General features: G+C 39.3%; 1 long non-coding RNA gene across 2 annotated transcripts in view; it reads left to right on the plus strand.

Moving 5' to 3' along the window:
• Window positions 1–213: 213 nt before the first annotated feature.
• LOC122234509 overlaps window positions 214–22838 on the plus strand; it is an 84820-nt gene continuing 62195 nt past the window's right edge. The window contains exon 1 of one of the 2 annotated variants that reach the window (XR_006212277.1): window positions 214–295. This is a non-coding gene — a long non-coding RNA (uncharacterized LOC122234509). Of the gene's footprint in view, window positions 296–15170; window positions 15276–22838 lie in introns of those variants that run through there. The other variant, XR_006212283.1, reaches the window with a different exon arrangement.

The following is a 22838-nucleotide window of genomic DNA, read 5'->3' on the forward strand; positions in this document are numbered from 1 at the left end:
CTGATGAGTGGGGAAGGTTGGTGAAAGCTGCCTTGTTTGCAAGTTATCCTGGAAAGAGTTAGGATTATTATTTCCACATTTCACTTTTAATACTTTTTCTGATTATAAGAAACACATGCCCAGCGTAAAAAGAAGGAACTTCTTTTTGCTCATCATCCAGAGCAAGCACTGTTCTTAAGTGTGTTTTCCTCCTATAATTTCTTTAAAGGAAATCCCAAGAAGCCTCAGGAGTTTCTGGGAATGTCTATGAATTTAAGAAGAAGAACTTTAAGGAGATGAAATAGGAGATAAGAGAGTAAGTAACGCATGGGATACTCAGAGCTGAATCTCAGAATCTCAGAAACGCTGCTTGGAATAAATCTGAAGGAGTGGTTTGGTATATTTTATCATCTTAATTTATATTATTTATTATTATTATTATTATTTAATGTTTATTTTTGACAGAGAGAGACAGAGCATGAGCAGGGGAGGGGTAGAGAGAGAGGGAGACACAGAATCCGAAGCAGGCTCCAGGCTCTGAGCTGTCAGCATGGAGCCTGACGCAGGGCTCGAACTCAGAGACCCTGAGATCATATCCTGAGCCGAAGTTGGCTGCTCAACCGACTGAGCCACCCAGGTGCCCCTTACATCTTAATTTATATTATAATGAGAAGTAGAATGCAAATATCTTCTGGGTCCTCATCTTCTCCTACTGTTTTAAGACTGCTATCAGAAATGACCCATTGTAGAGAGAATTAATGAATGGGAACTAATCCACCAGAGCCAGGGACAAGGAAATATGACTGTAATTATATGAACACTTTTGGTCATGACTATAGTTAAGGTACCTGTTGTAAGCACTCAGTAGATTACTTTTTACTTAAGGTGTCTGATGGTCTTCGTCTAAAATGAATTTAAATTGTTAGTGCTCCATTACATTTTTCCATATTTCAGTGACCTGGACATCCCGTAGACAGTTGCAGGTTTGGAGAAATTAAATGGCAGTTCAACAAACGTTGACTTTAGTAAGCTTTTAAGTTTTGTTTTGCATGAAATTGTTAATAACAGACTAGAGAAATATGGTGGAAACCCATGGTTCCCAACCTTTACTGAGGGGAAGGACTCTTCATGATATAAAACAATGTAATAGACCCCCCCCCCGCCCCATATAATAATGGCTTCCTGTACCTAGTCTATGCTTTATATGAATATGGATTAGTGTATTCTGTGAAATAATTACTTGACTTTGGTTCATAGGCTGGGCTTTAGTCACTCAATTATTAGAGAAGAATAAGCAACTTTCAAAGAACGGCTCTTTGTGTGGTATATCTCCTCCTACTCCTGGAAACTTCTTTGGTCTGGCTGTCTCAGGAATTTTGCTAGCCTTCTTGTTTTGTCAGTTAGTCTTACTTCAGTCACTCATGTCAGGCCCGAGCAGGAAACTGTATCTCTGTTGTATGGTTCCGTGATTCCTTCTTTTATTTTGTGGTAAATTGTCCCAATAGAATTGAGCGAAATGAGTGACATGGAAAAGAGCCTCTTGACTGGCTGTCTGCTGGTCCTATTTTTATTGTTCCTTGCAGGGACAATTAGAAGTACACTGCAAATGTCTTCATAATCTAGTCAGTGGCTCAGCTGGGCTGGCATTTGAGAGCAATTAATTCACCTTCCGTGGGATGCTGAAGATTTCCCTACAAAGCTGAGAGAAGAACTAGAATTATGTTTTGAGTAGATATTACACTGTTGACATTTCTTTTGATTTCTTTCAGGGTATAGATCCTGCAGCTTTCTGCCCTGTTTTAGCTGGGAATGCAATTGTTCTGGTTATTATTAGTTCAGAAAGGAGAGAGATGTTCTGTTGAGTCACTCCATTCAGTGCTGGCTGTGGAACGTTCATGGCACAGCTGGAAAAATAGTCTGTTGCTTTTATTGAAAGGATGATCTTTCCTTTGGCAGGAGCAAAACCTGTATCTAGCAGAGAAACACTTAAGTAGTCAGAAAGACAATCATTTTTTAGTTCTAAAAAATATACCAATGAAAAGCTGGTTTTATGATGCAAATATAGTGCCAATGACTAAGCTACTTTGAAGTGCAGAAGTCTGAGAGTGGTTTGGCTTAGGCCTGGAGCCCCCCCAGGATATTCTGAAGGGATGCTGAAATTCTTTACTAGAGTTTTGAAGGTTGCCTTTCTCACATTGAACACTATCTTTGTCATGAGAGTTTAGCGGTATAGTACTTTAAAATTTAACCCCCTCTGAAAATAAGCCACTGGGAGAGAAATCAGTATAATGTTTCTGACTCTGGGGTTGATTGCTGATTTAATCAGTTGTTAGCTATGGATGTGAGCAAATGACTTCACTAACCCTCAGTTTCCCTATCTGTAAAGTGGAGTAGATAATAGAATCTACCTTAGAGAGTTGTAGTGGGAAGTCGATGAGGTATAACACAGTGCCTGGCATAGCGTGGAGGCTCAAGTAATGCTAGCTGTTATTATTCGATTATTAAAATATCTAGCAGTAGCTGGTATTTTATACCACTCCCAAGTTCCACTTCTCTTTTGTCTGAAAATTTGGCTCATTTTCAGCCAAATTTTTCTCTCCTACTTTTTTGTGCCATACTCTGCTAATGCCCCTTGGCCAAAGACCACCAAGAACATGCCTGCAGTTGAACCAGTCGGATTTGTGACTTCCAGAAGAAAAAGAAAACACTTACCATGGGAAATCATGGGTCTCTCAGTAAGAGGGTGTCAGAAGGAAACTTTGAAGCATTTGGGCTTCAGTTAGGTGACTTGGGTGAGGGTCTAAGGAAGCAGGAATTGCCTTCGGATTGGGTCCCGGTAGAAAATGGGGCAATACTATGATTGGGTATCTCAATGAATCTCACTTACAGGAAGGGGAAACTGGAATGAGGATAAAGCTCTACATGGTAACGAAGTAGCAGTCCCTCATTTTGGCTAAGAGCAGGGAGGTGTGTGGCACTTTGTGGGTGGCACAGTGACCTGTTTTTGTCTGTGCTTTGCCAAAATCATGAAGTGGCTCTGCTTTGTCCCATTTTATCATGGTCTCAGAGTGTCAGTCTGAGGCTGATATTCTGTGAGATTGTTTGTCTCCTGGGAGAGTCACATGGTCTAGTTGTGAGCCCCAGGCCATCTTCTCAATGTCAGGGCCTATTCCTCTTTCTTTCTCAACCATTATAACTAGAATTCTGAAGAATTCTTCCAATTATTTTTGAATCTACTCCTGGACATTGTTCTTTGCTCTGACAATGAGCAAAGAAGACAACCTATGTGTCCTAGAAGACCTTATATTCTAATCATGGGAGGCAGACAACCAAGGAAACAAATGAAGAAACCAAATGTTTTCAGCTCTTGATAAGTGCTCTGAAGAAAGTAACAAGGGTTTTGACAGAGAATTATGGGGGGTCTGCTATTCACAATGAGGACAAATGTTACAGAGATCCTGGTGGGGCTTTTCTGGACTGGCTAAGTGTGGAACTCAGATACTCTACATTATAGCCCGTGTTTAATTTCCTTAAATCAAATAATTTCCTTGAGATAGGCAGGTTTGCATACACATGCATGCATACAATTTTCTACAAGTGATATCAGACTTACCAATAGATATGAAAGACAGGATTTTGTTCTCATGCTAAGAATATTTGGAATACTTAGGAGTCTCGAATCTGGTAGGGAAAAGTATAGGGTGATGGTGAGTGTTTTGAAAATTTGCATTTGTAGATTGTGGGGTTTGTAATACACTGATTTATTCCACAATGATGGCATGAGATGTTAGCCAATTCCGGAAGCTATATTGAAAAGGAACTATACTTTTTCAGTTACTTCATTTTATTTGTATGGCAATACATTTGCAAGTCCACTGGTTTTTTTCTGCCTTATTGCAAATTAAATAACTTGGACCTAATTTTTCAATTTCTGCTTCTCCATTTTTCTTTGACTATTAATCAAATTGTGCCTTCTGATTGTGGCAACAACAATAAGAGAAAATAAATACCACTCTTAAAATATGAGTACTTTTAAAATTATAGATTTAAATTAAAAATTAGCAATACTTCTTAAACTTTTAATTGCATTAATTCTGTATTCTACTTAAACTTCAAAATAAAATGGTCAGAGTTATAAATTCAGTAATGTGATAATCTCCTTCACATCAGCCTCTAGCATGGAAAATCCTTATCTTTTATTTAGCAAGACTTCATTTGTCTTACCACCTCAAACATTTACTCAATTACAGCTTACCCTTGAACAACACGGGTTTTGAACTACATCGGTCCACTTATATGCATTTTTTGTTATAAATACAGTGCAGTCCTGTAAGTGTATTTTCTCTTCCTTATGATTTTCTTAATAACATTTTCTTTTCTCTAGCTTACTTTATTGCAAGAATACAGTATAAATAATACCTACAACATATAAAATATGTTAATCATCTGTTTGTGTTATCATTAAGTCTTCTGGTCAATAGTAGGCTATTAGCAGTGAAGTTTTAGGGGAGTCAGAAGTTATATACCGATTTTTGACTGTGTGGAGGCCAGTGCCCCTAACCCTCATGTTGTTCAAGGGTCAACTGCATTCAAATTTTCTATTGAATATTTCTTCATAGTGATAACTTGCTGGCCCTTCTTTGCTAATAATTTAGCTAATAGCACTTTGCTTCAGTACCTTTGGTCAGGAAGATCAGCAACACAAAGATAAAGGTTGAAAAGTTCAATCCTTCCTTAGCAATGAGGGTTTCCTCTAAAAGCTGATGGGATATCTAGTTATTCATCTGGGGATAAATATCTCACTGGCATCTGAAGAAGTTGCTTTTTACCTTTCTATCTCTAAGTAACAACTTATGTACCTTGGTAAGGTATTTATTAAGCAAAGCATGTACCAGCCTTTGATAGTTATGAAAGTGGTTGAGTTTGGATTGTGGCTAATACAGAAGGGAGAGTGGGAGCCTTCTGCAGTCAGTAGAGGCAGGAACAAAATGGCACCGTGGAAACACCAAATTTTGCAAGTTGGAAAGGTATTATATTTGAAACTTAATTGACAAGCTCCTCTTGGCCAAATTTGCCTAAGAATAATAGCTGTATTTTTTTTTTTAATACAGTGTTATATTTTGGTTCATGACCATACACTTAGCTTCTCTTGTCTTTTCTGTACCTTGTATTGATTTAATGTTCTTGTTTTTACACAAATATTGCTGTTTGTGAGTTTTTTGCTTTTGCTTTAGATGTTACCTCTCAGGAACAAGTAAATTTCACTGCCCATTACAGTTATTCTTTTACACTACCAACTTTTACACTAAACTGACCTATCAGTTTATTAATAGAGGGGAACTGACATTTTCTAGATCTTTCACAACCTCTGGCTCAAAATTGACTCTATGGGAGGCACTCAGTACTCTAAGACCTTATTTTGAGAGATGGCTCTCTTTTATTCCTGGACTTGGTGTCCCTTTAATGGAAAACTGCAGTATGAGCCACAAATACCATATCATATAGGACTACAGTTTTTTCTGGTACTCTGAGATAGAAAAATGAAGTGAGAAAGACTGAGAAGTGATGATGGGGGTTGGAAAAGACTGCCAGCTGTAAAGCATACAAGACCGATAAAAAGATGTGTTTCCATTTCAGTATATTTGTAGGTACAATTCCATGACTGGATCCCTAGATTCCTGTGCTATTCTAGTGAATAGGCTGCTTCTTGGGCTGAGAGTATTTGGAAAGTCAGGTTTCATTCTGTGGTTTCTTATGCCTAGCAAGTGGTAATTTGTGAGTGGGTTTTTTCTTTGCTCATTTTCTTTTCTATCCTTCCATGACTTATCTTTCCTTTGTTCCCTACATTAGTTGGCAAGGTCCCTGCTAAGCATGGGTCAGGTGTTGGGTGGAGGCCTGCTGGCTGGTCCTTGGGTTGTGCACCATTCTGTGACCCGGACATCAGCTGTGCTTTCATCCTCTCGCTCCAGAAGCCACAACCACCCTTTCTGTGTTCTACCTGTGACTGCCTGTGTGCAGACCTAGCGCCCCTTTCTTGAAGAATCTACTTACCCAGAAACCTGGTAGACCAAGAAAGTTTCACAGAGGATTTTATAGTGGACACAGAGGAGTAGATTTACCTTATTCACATCATGCAATTTTTACATCTTCACTAGACAAGTCTATTTTATCCTCTGCTTGGTGGCATCTGAACTTTTCTGCCTCTTTTCCCCCAAATAAAGCTCTTCTCTCCAATTTCTGGATTTTCTTTGGGGGCACTTGAAAATGTTCACCACTTCATGCTGGAGAGCAGTGAAAGCTATCATTATGAGGAGTTCTTTTGCCCGCCATTAGCAAGACAATAACTATCAGCTTCACTTTAAAGCTGTTTTCTTGGCAGATCGTACTGTGTGTTGTCCAGCTGTATACCTCCCTCACTTGAGAGTAAATTTAAGAAGTGAAATGCGAAAAGTGTATAACTAAATGTGGTTTATGTTTCCATAAATGATACTACAATTCTAGGCCATTAGTATTTTAAAATATTAATTTTACAAAAAAGAACAAAAAACATTAAAAAAACAAGTTTTCTCTCAGCTCTTAGATTCAGATCCTTCTTTCTATGTCTTTGGGCTTATTTGTTGGCTGCCTTTGCCATTTTTACAGATGCTGTTAATATACTGTTTGATTTTTCTTTGGTTGAAGCTAGGAGTTGCATGAAAAAATGAAACATTTTTGGATATTTATTTCAGCTTCTTTGAGCACAGTTGCAAAATAAACTTATTTGAATTTTATCTTCCTTGCATTCCCAGCCTGTCTTTACTGAAGAAATATGTTTCAGCGATGAATACAGATGTTTGAAGTCACAAGTGCTTGTATTGAAGGTTTATTATTTGGAATGGAGAAGTACTCAGAAAAACCCGTATCAAAACTTTTAAGAAAAGCAATTCAGAATCTTCATGCTCTTACACAGGCTTTCTTATCTTACTTTATAATTATTTTGTGTGTCCTTGGAAGCAATTTGTAATCAGAATATCATGGTCAGTTTCACCATAGACCTCTCTTTTTGTCAGAAATGATTTATAGTAGGCAGCGGCATCTTGCATTTACATACACATTTCTTCTTTTAGAATTTATCTTCAAGAATTAGAACTTGAGCTAGAATTTATCTTCAAGAGACTCTACTAGGAGGATGTTAATGGTGATAATAACTGCTTTTGTGTATGACTTGGTTTTCTGTGTGTTTAAGGAAAAAAAAGCCTCTAAACCTTGGGGTAATATGCACAACCTGGTGTAGTTAATGAAATGAATGCTTTTTAAAGTTTCCAAATGCCAATTTTCATACCATCCTGCTAGTTTTGGCCAGTCTCCTGTGCTCTCCACATTCTGTTCCCTGCTACTACCATTGGTCCTGTGCTGAAAGGACAGATCTTAAGAATCATTACAATATTTTTCATTCTTTCATTCCTGTTTTGTTGATGCATTGTGCAAGGTGCTTTGTGAACATTTTCTTTTTTTTTTTTAATATGAAATTTATCGTTCAAATTGGTTTCCCTACAACACCCAGGGCTCATCCCAACAGGTGCCCTCCTCAATGCCCATCACCCACCCTGCCCTCCCTCCCATCCCCCATCAACACCTCAGCTTATTCTCTGTTTTTAAGAGTCTCTTATGTTTGGCTCTCTCTCTCTCTAACTTTTTTTTTTCCCTTCCCCTCCCCCATGGTCTTCGGTTAAGTGAACATTTTCTTTAATCAACAATAATTAAAAAGTCATAGCTATGAATACACCTCACAGGAAAGAAACAGGTTCAAGAGGAGCCCCAGTTATTTGCTAAGAAGAAGCAACAGGATTTCAAACTATGTTTTTTTGGCTGTGGCAAAGTTCTCTGTTATGTCGTGTCTTTTCCAGGATGGTGACACAATTCTGTCTGATATGGCATTATCCTTTAACTCGTGGGCCCATGCAGTGATTTGAGCTGGCTGCCAGAGGAGAATCCTAGGGCCATACCTGAGCCTGCTACATTCTTTGGGCACTTTGGATGATCCAACTTGACTTTGCCCTGGCCAGCCTTTGCCACCAGGCCTATTGTCCCAGTCCTGTCCAGTTTTGCCTTGCGTCTCCAGTTTGCTGGCCATCCATCCCAGCACATACTGCTTTTGAGTTCATATCTTTAGGACAGAGCCACCCTGAGAGCTGAATTTTGGAAAGGAGTCCAAAATTCAAAATTTGGAAAGTCCAAAATTTTCGGATAAAATATTTAAAAATCAAAGACTATAATCCCAATTTCCTCTTCATTTGAGTAACTGAAGGATTTTTTAACACCTTTGAGTTTAAAAAAAAAGAAAAAAGGCAAGCAGCTCAGGTCACAGCTTTGCTTGAGTTGCTCTGAGAGAAATTACTCAATTGCTTCTGCTTTTTGTCCAGGGCTATCTGGTATTGACCCACGTAGCCTAGAAATTGAGTTCTCTGCTCAGAGTTGAGAGAGAAGGAATTTGTAAAATTTGGGTAAATAGGTAGGGCCGCAGCTGTCACTTTTGTTATCTCTATTGCTGCAGTCCCAGGATTTTAGGGTCCTTGGTCAGTTGCAGTGTCATCAGAACCTGGTGAAGCAGAATCTGTCACCAACCCAATAGCCCTAAGGATTTACCCTGGGGTCCACCCACATTTGCATTCTCCAAATGTAAGCAGGGAATCAGAAGTCATGTGAACTGGCCAGGCTGGAATCCTGATCCCCAAATACCTAAAAAAGGCTCCTCTTTCCCCAATACATCAAGGTGTGAGCCTTTGAAAAATTTCCCCCCAAAAGCTTAAGAAATCATCTCATTCACTGGATTTGAATTGAATTCCTTGAAATGACTAATACGTACCCTCAGCAGCTCCAGCAACAGATGCCAGGATGATAAATGACAACTAGCAAAATGCTAATCACACACGAGCCTGGAGGTATAAAGAGATAGAAGCAAAAATCTCTGCGAGCCACCCCAGCTAGTGTGGCAAAGAGAAATGAGCTTGGGATTTGAAGCCAGAGGACCTTGGCAAATTCAGGGGGGAATCTCTTTTTAAGTGTAAGTTTTAGACCAGTTATGTAATATCTCTATAAGATAGGGGCAGTGAAAATGCTCATTTCACAGGGTTTTTGTTGGTATTATGTGGGAGTTATGAGAATTAAACACTTCGTAAAATGTAAAGTACTCCACAGATGTTTGTTGTTTGTATTGTTATCACTATTATTACCTTGTGAAAGAGAAGAGAATTAATTTATTTGAAAGGTGATAGTTCTAAAAAATGAGGGAGGGAACTCTTACTGAACCTTGTGATCTCAAGATGTTACAAATGAGTGATTCTGTATTAGAGGTGCTTGGAGAGTCAGAGTGTTAAGAGGCCCCAAAACCTGAATTACAGGAATTTTACCCGTGGCTTATTGCATGGGCTTTTACAGGGAACTTCAGGTCTCAGTTCAGTTAGGATCAGTAGATCTTTACTAAAATCCTTGTTCCAAGTACTGTACGAGGTGCTGGGATTCTGAGATAAATGAGACATCATTCCTGGCCTTCAGAAGCCTTCAGAAGGCTGGGGAGAAATCAACAGAACCAGACTGTTTTGATACATTGCAATAGTAGTGTTGGAACGAAGGTACATTCATGGTGATCCACCAACACTCTCTGGATCTCTAAATTCAAAGGAGATTTTTCACTCTTCATGGGAGTGTTTTGCTGATTTTCCAGACTTGACACTCTTTCTTCTTGAAAGTTGATGACCTCTATTTGTCACTTCCTTCATGACTTTCTCTTACTCTATTCTACTTTTAAACATTGGTGAAAGGCTTCATCCCTGGAACTTTGCTTTTCTCAGTGTACATTATCTCCCTGGTCTTTGTAATCTGCTTTCTTGGTTTTAACTATCACTTGATGCTATGATTTCTTACCTGTATATCTCCACATATGACCTCTCCAATGAGCTACACACTCTCACATTTAACTTTTCTTCCTTCCTTCCTTCCTTCGTCTATCTCTATACCTCTATTTTTTTCTCTCTATCTCTCCATTCTCTGTCTCTTCCTTCCTTCCTTCCTTCCTTCCTTCCTTCCTTCCTTCCTTCCTTCCTTCCTTCCTTCCTTCCTTCTTGTTCTTTCCCAGGCTCAACCTGTCCCATATTAAGTCTAACTGCTATAAGTTGACACCCAAGTTATCTTCCAGATTTCTAGGTGTAATGATAGTTTCTTGCATTGGTAGTCCCACTTTCTCATGACAGAATTAGAATTTATTTTCAAACCTTTTGTGGTTAGGGTGCCAAACTGTGACTTAGGTGCTACAGTCAGATGTATATGTGTAGGACTTAGGGAAGGAAGCAACATAAGGAAGTAGCTGTGGGAAGACTGATCTGGGAAGTGATGGCAGAGGCATTTGGTTCTTGTGGGACATTTGAGGCAGAGTTTCTGGCATTCAGTCCCTGTGTGTTTAGGACCAAGCAGCTGATGGCAGTGGTGGAGTCTCTCCTGTGACTGCATATTGCTTCTGAGTTGTTTTAAGACGTACGTTATTACAATTAGTTCTCTGGTTTCTCTATAACTTCTGCAAACTAACAAATATTCTTTAATAAATTATTTTTGCTAAAGTGTTATTTGTAATTGCCAATACTGACTGCTATAGGCCTCAAACTGAGTTTTGACATTCTCTCTCAATGAAGTTATACATTTGTATTTGTGTGTGTGTGTGTGTGTGTGTGTGTGCTATAAGCATTAATTTTTAAAAATAGATTTTTTTAAGGAAAGTTTTTGGTTCATAGCAAAACTGAGCCTAAAATAGAGAGTTCCCATATACCCCTTACCCTCACTACATACACAGCCTCCCCTACTGTCAATATTCTGCACCGGAATTACAATTGATGAGCCTATATTGACATGTTATTATCACCCTAAGACTATAGTTTACATGAGGGTTCATTCTTGATGTTGTATATTCTATGAGTTTTGATAAATATATAGTGAAATGTATGTGTCATTATAGTATTGTATAGAATAGTTTCACTGCCCTAAAAGTCATCTGTTCTCTCTATACTAACTCTTGGCAACTGCTGAACTTTTTGCTGTGTCCATAATTTTGCCTTTTCCAGAATGTCATATAGTTGGAATCATATAGTGTGTAGCCATTTCAGATTGGCTTCTTTCACTTAGTAATATGAACTTAAGGTTCCTCCTTGTATTTTTTATCATTTCTTTTTATTATGAACAATCCATTACCTGGATGTATCAGGTTTACTTCTCTCTTCACCTAATAAAGGACATCTTGGTTGCTTCCAACTGTTGGAAATTATGAATAAAGATGGTATAATCATGTGTGCAGGTTTTTGTGTGACTGTAAGTTTCAACTCATTTGAGTAAAATCAAGGAACATAACTGCTGGTTAAAGTATGTTTAGTTTTGTGAGCAACCGCTGAACTATCTTCCACACTGGTGGTACCATTTTGCATTCCCAACAGCAATATGTGAGAGTTCCTGTTGCTACACATCCTCACCAGCATTTGGTATTATCAGTGTTGGGATTTTGGCCATTCTCACAGGTACGTGGTGGTATCTTATTGTTTTAATTTGCAATTAACCTAATGATATATGGTGTTGAGCATCTCTTCATAGGCTTATTTTCCTAGAAGAATTAATTTTAAATAATAACTTTGTCATCCTATTTTGGATTGTCTTTATGTCTTATTATGCCGGGAGCCTAAAACAATGGAAATGGCCCAGGGCTTTCTGGAGTTCTGAGAGACTCTGCCTTGAGTTGATGAAAGAGGGATGAGAAGTGAGGGACAGAGGAAAGTGGACTTAAAGAACAATGAAATGAGCTATTAGATAACAGGGATATTCTTTCCTTTAGCAAAGTTACTCACTTCCAGCTGAAGGAGGAACCAGAGTCTCCCTAGTGTCTGCTGCTTGGCTGTCTTGTGAGTAGGAGAAAAGCTGTAAATTGGCTTTTGTGTGTAGTCACTCCCCTCTGACCTCAGGCCCTAGTGGTCTGAAGTGAATGACTGTCCTTATCATACAGGAAATGCTTTCACCTCGATGAAGATAGTTTCAAAATGTATTGGCCTATTACAAACCTTGCTTCCACCCTTTCTTTCTGAACAATGAGCATCTGCCCATCATAGGGATGATTTTGAGATAAAATGTGATAATGCTGTAATGATGCTTTAAAAATCAAAGTGTTTTACAAATGAAAAATCCTACAGGATAGATTTTCCACTTTGGCTTCTCACTGAGTCACACTCACCTAATTTATGGGACCTTCAGGGTATGGTGTTCTTCTAAGTTTAATGGGAAGATTTATTTGTTTCCCAAACTAATCTTGCTATGAACACCTCATCACTTTCTTTGGTAGCAAAATGTACCTTGTGGCTACTTAAGAACATTCTTAATAATGATGAAGGGAAAGTATTATTGAATCACAATTTATTACTTTCCCCAAGAGTTTTCAGTTAGTAATGTTTTTGGGAATTCCGTCTCACCTTAAAGATCTCCCTTGATATTCACCTCTAAAATATGAGGTTGAGGTTTTGATACATTTCTATTTTCGTATGCAGAAAGTAACAGTAATTTTCTTATCTTAAAAAGCCTTCAAGCACTATCTTAAATATCTTGTTGTCTACATGTTATGGTTTTAATTTTAATTTTTTTAATGTTTATTAGTTTTTGAGAGACAGACTGTGAGTGGGGAAGGGGCAGAGAGAGAGAGGGAGACACAGAATCTGAAGCAGGCTCCTAGCTCTGAGCTGTCAGCACAGAGCCGGACACAGTGCTCGAAGTCACTCAGAGAAATCATGACCTGAGCTGAAGTCAGGTGCTTAACCGACTGAGCCACCCAGGCGCTCCTTTGATTTTAGAAAGGTTTCTTTGTGATTTTCTTAGAGAAGTTCTGAAAAATGATTATACTTTAGGGAAAAATGCCTTAAAAAGTGATGAGAATAAGGGGTGCTGAGTTATAGCATTTAAAAAAAATACATATTATTATGGCTAATGTTTATGAGAAGAGGCAGTGATTATGTTTTCATTGAATCGTTAAAGACCAGTAATTGATAACACTTTAAGATTGCGGGAAGGAGTTTTAGTCCACATTTTTATGTGCAAATGCACATAAAATTCTTCCAAGGTTTAACACTAGTCAGACTTCTGATTAATGTGTAAATAAGCAAAGAAACATTGACATCATTCAATTGGATAATTAACCACTGCACAACATAGTGTACAATGCTAGATTCTATAAATTTTGGAAATAATCATTCATCAATCATTCATCAGAGAACTGTTCAGTCTTTCTTCATTTCTGTGGGAGGCTACTTGCCTTTAGAAGGGAGTACTGAGGAACTCAAGTTGAACACATTAAAAAGGATTTTTAGAAAAGGATTTAATTATTATGGTTCTCAAAAATCTTAACACCTTTGTAATTGCTAAATCAACACACATTAAAATTTAATAGCTAGCATTGCAAAATAATCACTTGACATTTAATGGTGGGAAGGGTCATTCAAGGGGTTGTGTCACTAGTAAAATAATAAATGACGTTTTGGGGTAGGAAATAGAGGTAAATATGAAATTCACATGACTCTGTGCTGGGCAGCTAAATCCTATGGAAAATAGAAAACAGAAGAGTAAATGAATTGGGAAAATGTTGGCAAGGCCCCATCTATATTAAATGGACTCAGCAAGCAATGGAGCATTAGTACCAGTTAAAGTAAAATGCCTTTAAACATGTGTACAAGTTGACGTATTTAGAACAGAGCTCAGTGTCTCTACCTCCTCTCATCCTCCAACCAGCTTCTCCTCTTGATTCTCTCAGTGGTTTATATGCTCTCTCACGCATCTAAACTTGAGGTCTGGAAGTAATCTGAGATTCCTCCTTCTTTGTTAACCTTACATTTGGCACAAAGTCTTATCAGTGCTGCCTCCTACATTCATTCCCTTCTCTGACTCCACCAAGTTCATGAAATTACTATAAATGTCACTGCCTTATCACTTGTCACTCCTGTGTTTCACCTAGAAAACATCTACTTGTTTTTCAAAACTTGCCCCAAGGATTACCTTTTTCCATTAAGACTGACTCTGACTCCCCACTGTTCCAGTAAAACAGTGTTTCTTAGCTTTGGTTGCACTTTGGAAACACCTGTGGTGTTTGAAAAAAACAAATCCACTTCCAGATATTCTGATCTGATGGGTTTGGGTGCAGAATTTGAAAATACTCCACGGGTATTTTCAATTCTAAGGGACAGTCCAGGTTGAAAACTACAACAGCAAAGTAATCTCCCCCCTGTGTTGTCTTCTCTACTGTATCTTTTAACAATAGTTCTGAAGACTGATTGATTAAACATCGGTGTCACTGGAGAGCTTTAAAAAATATGGATTGTTGGGGCTCTGGTAGACAGACTCTAAGGCAATCCTCCAATGACCACAACTTCTGATGTTCAAGCTCTCGTAAAAACCCCTCTCCTTGGGTATGGGCTAGGACGTGTGACTAATATTCTGACAAACAGAATATGGCAAAGGCGATAGGATGTCACTATGTGATGACTGATTACATCAGGTAAAATAAGTTTCTTACTAGCAGACTTGCTCTTTTCCCTTTGCTGGCTTTGAAAAACCAGTCTGCCATGTTCTCAGAAGGCTAAGGAGAGGGCCGAGTGGCAGAACTGTGAGCAGCCTTTAGGAGCTAAGAGTGGCCTCCAGTCAATAGCCAATAAGAACCAGGGACCTCAGTGTTACAGCCACAAAGAAATGAACTCTGGTTAACAACATGAAGGAGTTTGGAAATAGATTTACTGCCAGTCATGACTCCAGAGGAGAACTGAACCCTTGGGTGAAACCATGGTAACAGCCTTGCAGAGGACCCAGCTAAGCTGTGCCTCGACTTCTGATTTGTAGAAGTAGATAAATATGGTTTTTTTTAAAGCTGCTAAATTGTGATAATTTGTTATGCAGTGTCAGAAACTAATACATGGTCTATTATGCTTTTTCTTTATAACCCACCCTAGCTGAGGTCTCATTTTAAGACGAGATGCTGATTAGATATCCAGATGCTTCTGGAATGACTCAATAGTAGTCATTCTGAAACCCATTAGGTCTAAGCTGTAGGATTCCATAACCTGCTCTTTCACTCCCACAGCCTTTGTGTGAGTGAAATATGCCATTGCTGGGTGCAGTGAGCAAACCCTTGTTTTTTTCAGAAGTACCTGATCTTACAGGTGATGCTTGGTAGGAAATGTGAAGTGACCTGTTGGAGAGGTGGTTCTGAGGACTCAAGGGCCAAGAGATGGCTGACCTGACTGGTGACTCAGGTAAAGAATTACCATTCATCTTTTTTTTTTTTTTTTTTTTTTTTCTGATGTGAAATCTTCCTGTTGAGACTTAAAGCTGAGGGTGAGGAGGTAGAGTTGAGGGGTCTCTCTCTAGGCGTTCTCCTTCAGCATGCACAGTTGGAACAGATTCCAGGGACCTTCAACACAGCTTTCTGTTGTCAACTGTTTGTCAAATGTTTGATGGAAATTCAGGGAGGAAGGGAAGGAGATTCTATATGGGGTAAGAGATTACATGATATTGAATTTCAAGGTCCTTTCTGACTCATAAGATTATTTGATTCTAGGATATGCAGTACTCCTAAAATAATTTTGTGAGAAGGAAGTTTGCATCTAGGTAAATCCAATGGTCATTAGTACTGGTCTATTGATAAGTGTGCACTCACTTCTCTTATTCCAGTAATGTCTGAAGTTGGCTGGGCACTTTCTCAGACTTTCTAAATCAATTGCCTGTTAGGGTTCCATTAATGTTGTCCTTGTCCTTATTATTTTAGATTCCTTTTTCTGCAGATTATCAAAAAATGAGGTATTGTCTTACAATAAAATAAATGTATTTCTGGTAATTTATATTTGGTTTTCATGAGTCACCTTATACTTTAGTATTTAATTTACTACTTGTAATAGTGAACTTTGTAATGATTATCCTCACTTGAATTTCATATAAAAAAAACCCCACAACAAGGAATCCATTTTACATTTGAAATGCAGTGAAGAATAAATGCCTTTTTAATAGATTTTCTTTCATCGTATTAGATTCGAGACATTGAACATACTGTGGAAAGCCTAATGAAGAATCTCAGAGGGCTCTTTTCTTTTCATTTCCAGAAGTTAGTAACCTTTTAACACTATCGTATCAAGGATTGCTTGTTGAATATACACTGCAAATCCATCCTGGATCAAGAAAAAAGCAAAACACAGTTTCAATACTCAAGGAACTTCGGTCCGGTTGAGGAGGAAAGACGTGCACACACGATACAATAGAACTCAAGGGAACAATTATGCAGAGCACAAATAAGTAGTTCAGGGGAGGCCAGAGAAAAAGCGTCCTGAAGGTTCAAGGAAGATTCTGGAGAAAGAGCCACTCAGCTTGGCTGACAGGGTTGTGAGGAGTAGGTAGGAAAAGGAGAGGGAGGCAAGTGTTGTCCATTGTGGTGGAAACATTAGGGAAGAAGAAAAGCTCAAAGGCATTGTATTAGCTGCCCAGAATTGCTCTGACAACATGCCACAAACTGAGTGGCTTAAAACAATGGAAATTTATCCTTTCATCATTCTGGAGCCCAGAAATTCAAAATCAAGATGGCAGAAGGGCCACGCTGTTCCTGAAGGCTGCAGGGGAGAATTGTTCTATGCCTCTATTCTATCTTCTGATGTTTCTTGCAATGTTTGGTGTTCCTTGGCTTGTAGATGCCTCACCCCAATCTCTGTCTCCATCCTTACACAGAATTCTTCCTGTGTCTTTTCACATGGCCTTCCATTTCTGCATGTAGGTCTCTGTAGTTCTTCTTTTCTTACAAGGACAACAGTCACTTTAGAATAAGGGCTCCCTCTACTCCAATACGACCTCATCTTAACCACACTTGCAAAGACTATTTCCAGATAAGGTCTCACTTACAGATTCTGGTGGTTAAGATTTAAAAGTCTTTTTGGGGGACCCAATTCAATTCATAGCAGCATCTATGGGGGTTGGTTAGAAAGTAGCAGACCAGCCCTGAATGCCAAGCTGAGGTCTTCAGATATAGGCAGTGGGAGTCCCTGAAGAAGTCTGAAGGCCTGTGCATGTTGCAGAAGAGGGTAGCATGCTGAAAGCATAGAGGGATATTAATAATTTCAATGCATTTGAAGAGAGGGAGCAAGATGTGGAATAGTGTGTACAGTGCCATAGAGCATACATTTAAAAAGTGATACAGCCTTATATATGTAGAGACTATTTCTGGAAGAATCCCAAATCTAGCCACAGTAGTTTCCTCTGAAAAGAAGAACTTGGCAGGGGAGGGTGCCTGGGTGGCTCAATCAGTTAGTTGGGTGCCAACTTCGGCTCAGGTCATGATCTCAAGGCTCTTGAGTTCGAGCCCCACATCAGGCTCTGTGCTGACAGCTCGGAGCCTGGAGCATGCTTCAGATTCTGTGTCTTCTTCTCTCTCTGTCCTCCCCTGCTCATGCTCTGTCTGTCTCAAAAATAAATAAACATTAAAAAAAAAAAGAACTTGAGGCCAGGGCCCTTGGAACAGGAGTGGTACTGGAGACTTAATTTTTCCCTATATAATCTATTTCATTGCTTGTTTGCTTGCTTGATTTGAGCTGTGTATATGTATACACTAAGGAACACTGCAAAAAAGTAAAACCAAAAAATAGACGTGAGGCATTTAACTAGGTAATGCAAGCATAAGAGAGAGAATCCCAAGCAGGGCTCTGCACTGTCAGCATGGAGCCCCATGCGAGGCTCAAACTCGTGAACTGTAAGACCATGACTTGAGCCCAAATCAATAGGTGGATGTTTGGGGCGCCTGGGTGGCTCAGTTGAGCCTCCGACTTTTGATTTTGGCTTAGGTCGTGACCTCACAGTGAGTTCTAGCCCTGTGTTGGGCTCTGTGCTGACAGCCCAGTGCCTGCTTAGGATTCTCTCTCTCCCCTCTCTCTGCACCCACCCGCCTCCTCCTGCAAATAAATAAATAAATTGAACTAAAAAAAAAGAAGAGTTGGATGCTTGCCTGACCAAACCACCTAGGCACCCCTTTAACTATTTAGTTCTAAAATCTGTGTTTTCTTCCTTGCCTTAAAGTTTAAAGTCACACGCTCTTCCTCATGAAACAGAAGACTAATTGTGTTACCAGTACTGCCAGGAAGTAGGGTGACCTTGTCCCCCATGATAAAGGACTGGGACCATAGAGAACAACAGGACGCATCTATTTCCAGACCTCCGGTGACTTCCAGGGAGACACAGAGGAGGCAGGGCTGAGCTGATGGCCTTTCCTTTTCTGGCAGTGGTGAGGGGGAGAGGCAGACAGGGCGGTGCCGAGGAGGTCGTGCACAGAAGCCTGGTTCAGAGAAGCGTCCCCCCAGAAATCTCGCCTGCCCAGGGAGGGAGGTGAAAACTGCCATTCCCGCTATGCCTTCAGTCATTCCCTTTGCCTCCAGGCTGCTACCTTCAAAGGGACGGGCATTAATAATTATGGCGACTAGTTTCCCCAGATGAGGCATCCTTGTCATTTCATGAGGGTTTTCCAGAACATTGCTCTCAAACCTCCCAACAACATGATACTGCAGAAACCGAATTCTTGGCCTTTGTGATCACAATGGCAGCACTTGAAATTGGGGAAGTGAAAAGCAGGCAGAAAATTTGCTTGGTTTTTAACTCCTTCAATTTAAAGAGGCTCAGAGTGCATTGAGCAGAGTACCCCCTGCTCTTGTTTTGTGGGTCTCTCTGGGCATCCAGAGCTTTGGAGAGGCGCCGAGACGGAAAGCCTGGGGTTAATCAATTAAATTCAACATGCCTGCTGAGTACCAGTCATCAGCCAGGTAGTGGGGAAGATAAATAAGGCACGATTCTCAGTCTCTGGTGGGAAAGACAGACCTATTAAAAAATTCAGCTCCACAATCCCTTATGGACATTTCTGAAACCCCCAAACCTCACGAAATTGAATTCTTTTTTCCATAATCCATCTGGCAGCAAAACTTGAACTGATGTGAGTCTATTTATCTATATCCTTTATTTATACTATTTAGTGTGACTCTTCATGTGTTTTGCTTAAAAAAAATTAATGAGATGTTGCCCCAGACCCCGCTGGAGATGTTATACGATGTTGTTGATTATGCACCAGATTTCCTTCCTAAAATCCCCAAAATTCAGACTATGAGAACACATGTGGCACCAAGGGGTTGGTATTAGAGTCTGGGGACCTGTGATTGTTAAATGCTTCTCTCTGTGGAGGAGAGCCTTCTTTCTCTGGCACCTGATATTTCCTAGGATGAGAACTCAGGCTACATTGTTTCTGCTTAGTGCAAAGAACTTTTGTAAATAGCCACCTCAACCTGGCTTTCCCTGGAGCTTGGGGTTTTCCATCTTTCCAGTGGAGATCCTATAGTTTCCTTAGGCTTTTTGAATACATAATTTTCCTTCTCCACTGTTAAGTGTTGCCTTGCCAAGGACTTATTCCTGCTTCCTATTACAGAGATTAATTCTTCCCAAATTTCTCCTTGTAGATATTGGTTAATCCTGGTGCAGTTTGGTTGCTTTTTTCAGGGCTCTAATTAGTCTGTGTCCTACTTAAGTGCAGGGGACTCCATTTGAAATAATAGGCATAGGGCCACCCAGGAGTCTGACTCCAAAACAGGGAGATTCCCTTCTGTGGTCTTAATGTAAGTGTTTTATTTTAATTTTATTTATTTTGTTATTTTTAGGTATCTTATTCCATTTTATTTTACTCACAATGTATTCCTTCTTCTCCTTAGGTAAAAACAAATTTATACAACTAATTTTTTAAAAATTTAAATCTAAGTTAGTTAGCATATAGTGTAATAATGATTTCAGGAACAGAATTCAGTCATTCATCACTTCCATGTAACACCCCGTGCTCGTCCCAACAAGTGTCCTCCTTAACGCCCATCCCCCATTTAGCCCCTCCCCCACATCCAACACCTCCCCAGCAACCCTCAGTTTGTTCTCTGTATTTAAGAGTCTCTTATGGTCTGTCTCCCTCTCTGTTTTTATATTATTTTTGCTTCCCTTCCCTTATGTTCATTTGTTTTGTATCTTAAATTCCATATATGAGTGAAATCATATGATATTTGTTAGAAGTGTTTGTAAATAGAGTTGACCCCTTATTCTCTCATCCCTGGCCACAATTTCTTCCTATAGATGAGCATTAGCTTGTTTACAGTTTGACCTTAACAAGTGCCAAGTTCTCTTCCTTTGAGAATATGAGCTCACATCTGCCCTTCTGGGCAGTCAGTTGGCTCACTTGAGAGGGACAGAATGACATGAGTGGTCCTCGTCCTGTGAACTTTGAGGCCAGGGGCGGGGGTAGAGCCCTACTGCGTCTTTGACATCTGAGATATAAATCACTCACTGGAGGGAATGGTAGCTTCTTCAGGGGGCTTGAGGAGGCTTTTTAGAAGTCTGCAGCATTGAATTCAGATACTTCTGTGTGGTAGACACTTGCCTGGACCAGAGGAGGACACAGGACCTATGCAGTAGGTCCTACATGGACTCACCATATGAGAATCAAAGAGAAAGGTCGGAAGGCTTTAGTTTTCTAAGAAACATCCAGGAATGAAAAACTAGTATTCAGAGCAGCGAATACATTTGTAATATTTTTTGTTAGCATTGTCTGTTTCCGACCCACAATACTTAGGAGGAAAGCTGGCAAAAAGAAAAGCTAGTGTGATTATTTTGAGGGATAGCATTTGAGAATTCTTTTTACTATTTGAAATCTTCCCTTTTTTCCCATTAGAAAAATTTGCCCCCACATGCAATTCTTTGTAGAAAATTTAGAAAATATGGCCTACTTATAGAAGAAAAGAAAAATTCCATTATCTTGCTGCCTAGAAATGACCATTTTAAATCATTCCGGTATATGCCCTTAATGACTCTTTTCTAAGCCTATTTAAAAACCTCAGAGGATTGATATATTTGTAGGCATATAGTGTATGTCTGTGCGTGAAGCATACGGACTGATCAACAATTTTGTAATGGCTTTTTGAAAATACATCAATTCATCTCTTTGTGTTTCACTAAGTTTACTCAAATTCCATCATTTTATTCTGATTCTAGTCCTAAAGAAGGGCCTAAAAAATGGAGTGGATGGTAGTGGTTCTGGAGAGGTGCAGTGTCAAAGAAAAACTGCACTCAACAAAGGTACAGGCAAGGAAGACTGTATTCAAGACTATAGCAATAGGGGAGAGAGATTGAAAGCAATTCCATTCAAACCGAAGATGGGACTTTTTATGTATGTGTGTGTGTATGTATGTATTTATGAAGTACAGTTAACATACAGTCCTATATTAGTTTTAGGTGTGTATAACATATTGATTCAACAATTTTATACACTGCTCAGTGCTCACCATGATAAATATAGTCACCATACAATGTTATTGACCATACATTATTGACTATATTCCCTATGCTGTAGTTTTCATCTCAATTTATTTTATATCGGTTTTGCCCCCCTGCCCACCTCCCCTATGGCAACCACCAGTTTGTTCTCTGTATTTAAAAGTCTGTTTGTGGGGTGCCTGGGTGGCGCAGTCGGTTAAGCGTCTGACTTCAGCCAGGTCACGATCTCGCGGTCCGTGAGTTCGAGCCCCGCGTCAGGCTCTGGGCTGATGGCTCGGAGCCTGGAGCCTGTTTCCGATTCTGTGTCTCCCTCTCTCTCTGCCCCTCCCCCGTTCATGCTCTGTCTCTCTCTGTCCCAAAAATAAATAAAAAACGTTGAAAAAAAAAAGTCTGTTCATTCATTTGTGTTTTAGATTCTACATATAAGTGAAATCATATGGCATTTATCTTTGATTTATTTCATTTAGCATAATACCATGTAGGTCCATCCATGATTGTCACAAATGGCAAGATCTCATTCTTTTTTATGGCTGAGCAATATTCCACTATATATATTATACACACACACACACACACACACACATACACATGACCTCTTCTTTATTCATCTATCAGTGGACACTTGGGTTACATCCATATCTTGGCTATGATCAATAATGCTGCAATAAACATAGGGATGCATATATCCCTTTGAATTAGTGTTTTTCTTTTCTTTCAGTAGATACCCAGTAGTGGAATTATTGGATTGTATGGTATTTTTATTTTTAGGTTTTTGAGGAGACTCCATACTGTCTTCCACAGTGGCTGCACCAATTTACATTCCCACCAACAGTGCACATGTGTTCCCTTTTCCCTACATCCTCACCAACACTTGCTATTTTTTTACTTGTTTTTTGATACTGGGCATTCTGAGGTGTAGGGTAATATCTCCTATGGTTTTGATTTGCATTTCTCTGATGATGAGTGATGTTGAGCATCTTGTCATGTGCCTGTTGGCCATCAGTATTGTCTTCTTTGGAAAAATGTCTATTCAGGTCTTCTGCCATGTTTTAATCAGAGTGTTTGGTTTTTTGATTCTTTAGAGATTTTAGATTGTTAGCCTCTTATTGGATATATGATTTGCAAATATCTTTTCCCATTCAGTAGGTTCCCTTTTCATTTTGTTGATGGTTTCCTTAAATGTGCAAAAGTTTTTTATTTTAATATAGCCCCAACAGTTTATTTTTGCTTTTGTTTCCCTTGCCTGAGGAGACATATCCATAACTGTGTTGCTAAAGCTGATATTCAGGAGATTGCTACCACCTATGTTTTCTTCTAGGGGTTTTATGGTTTCAGGTCTCATATATTTAGGTCTTTAATATATTTTGAGTTTATTTTTGTGTATGGTGTAAGAAAGTGATCTAGTTTTATTCTTTTACAGATAGCTGCTTAGTTTTCCCATCACAACTTATAGAAAAGACTGCCTTTTCCCCATTGTATATTCTTGCATCCTT

This window comes from Panthera tigris, chromosome A1 (genome assembly GCF_018350195.1).
Source record: "Panthera tigris isolate Pti1 chromosome A1, P.tigris_Pti1_mat1.1, whole genome shotgun sequence".
In the NCBI taxonomy this organism is placed as follows: Eukaryota; Metazoa; Chordata; class Mammalia; order Carnivora; family Felidae; genus Panthera; species Panthera tigris.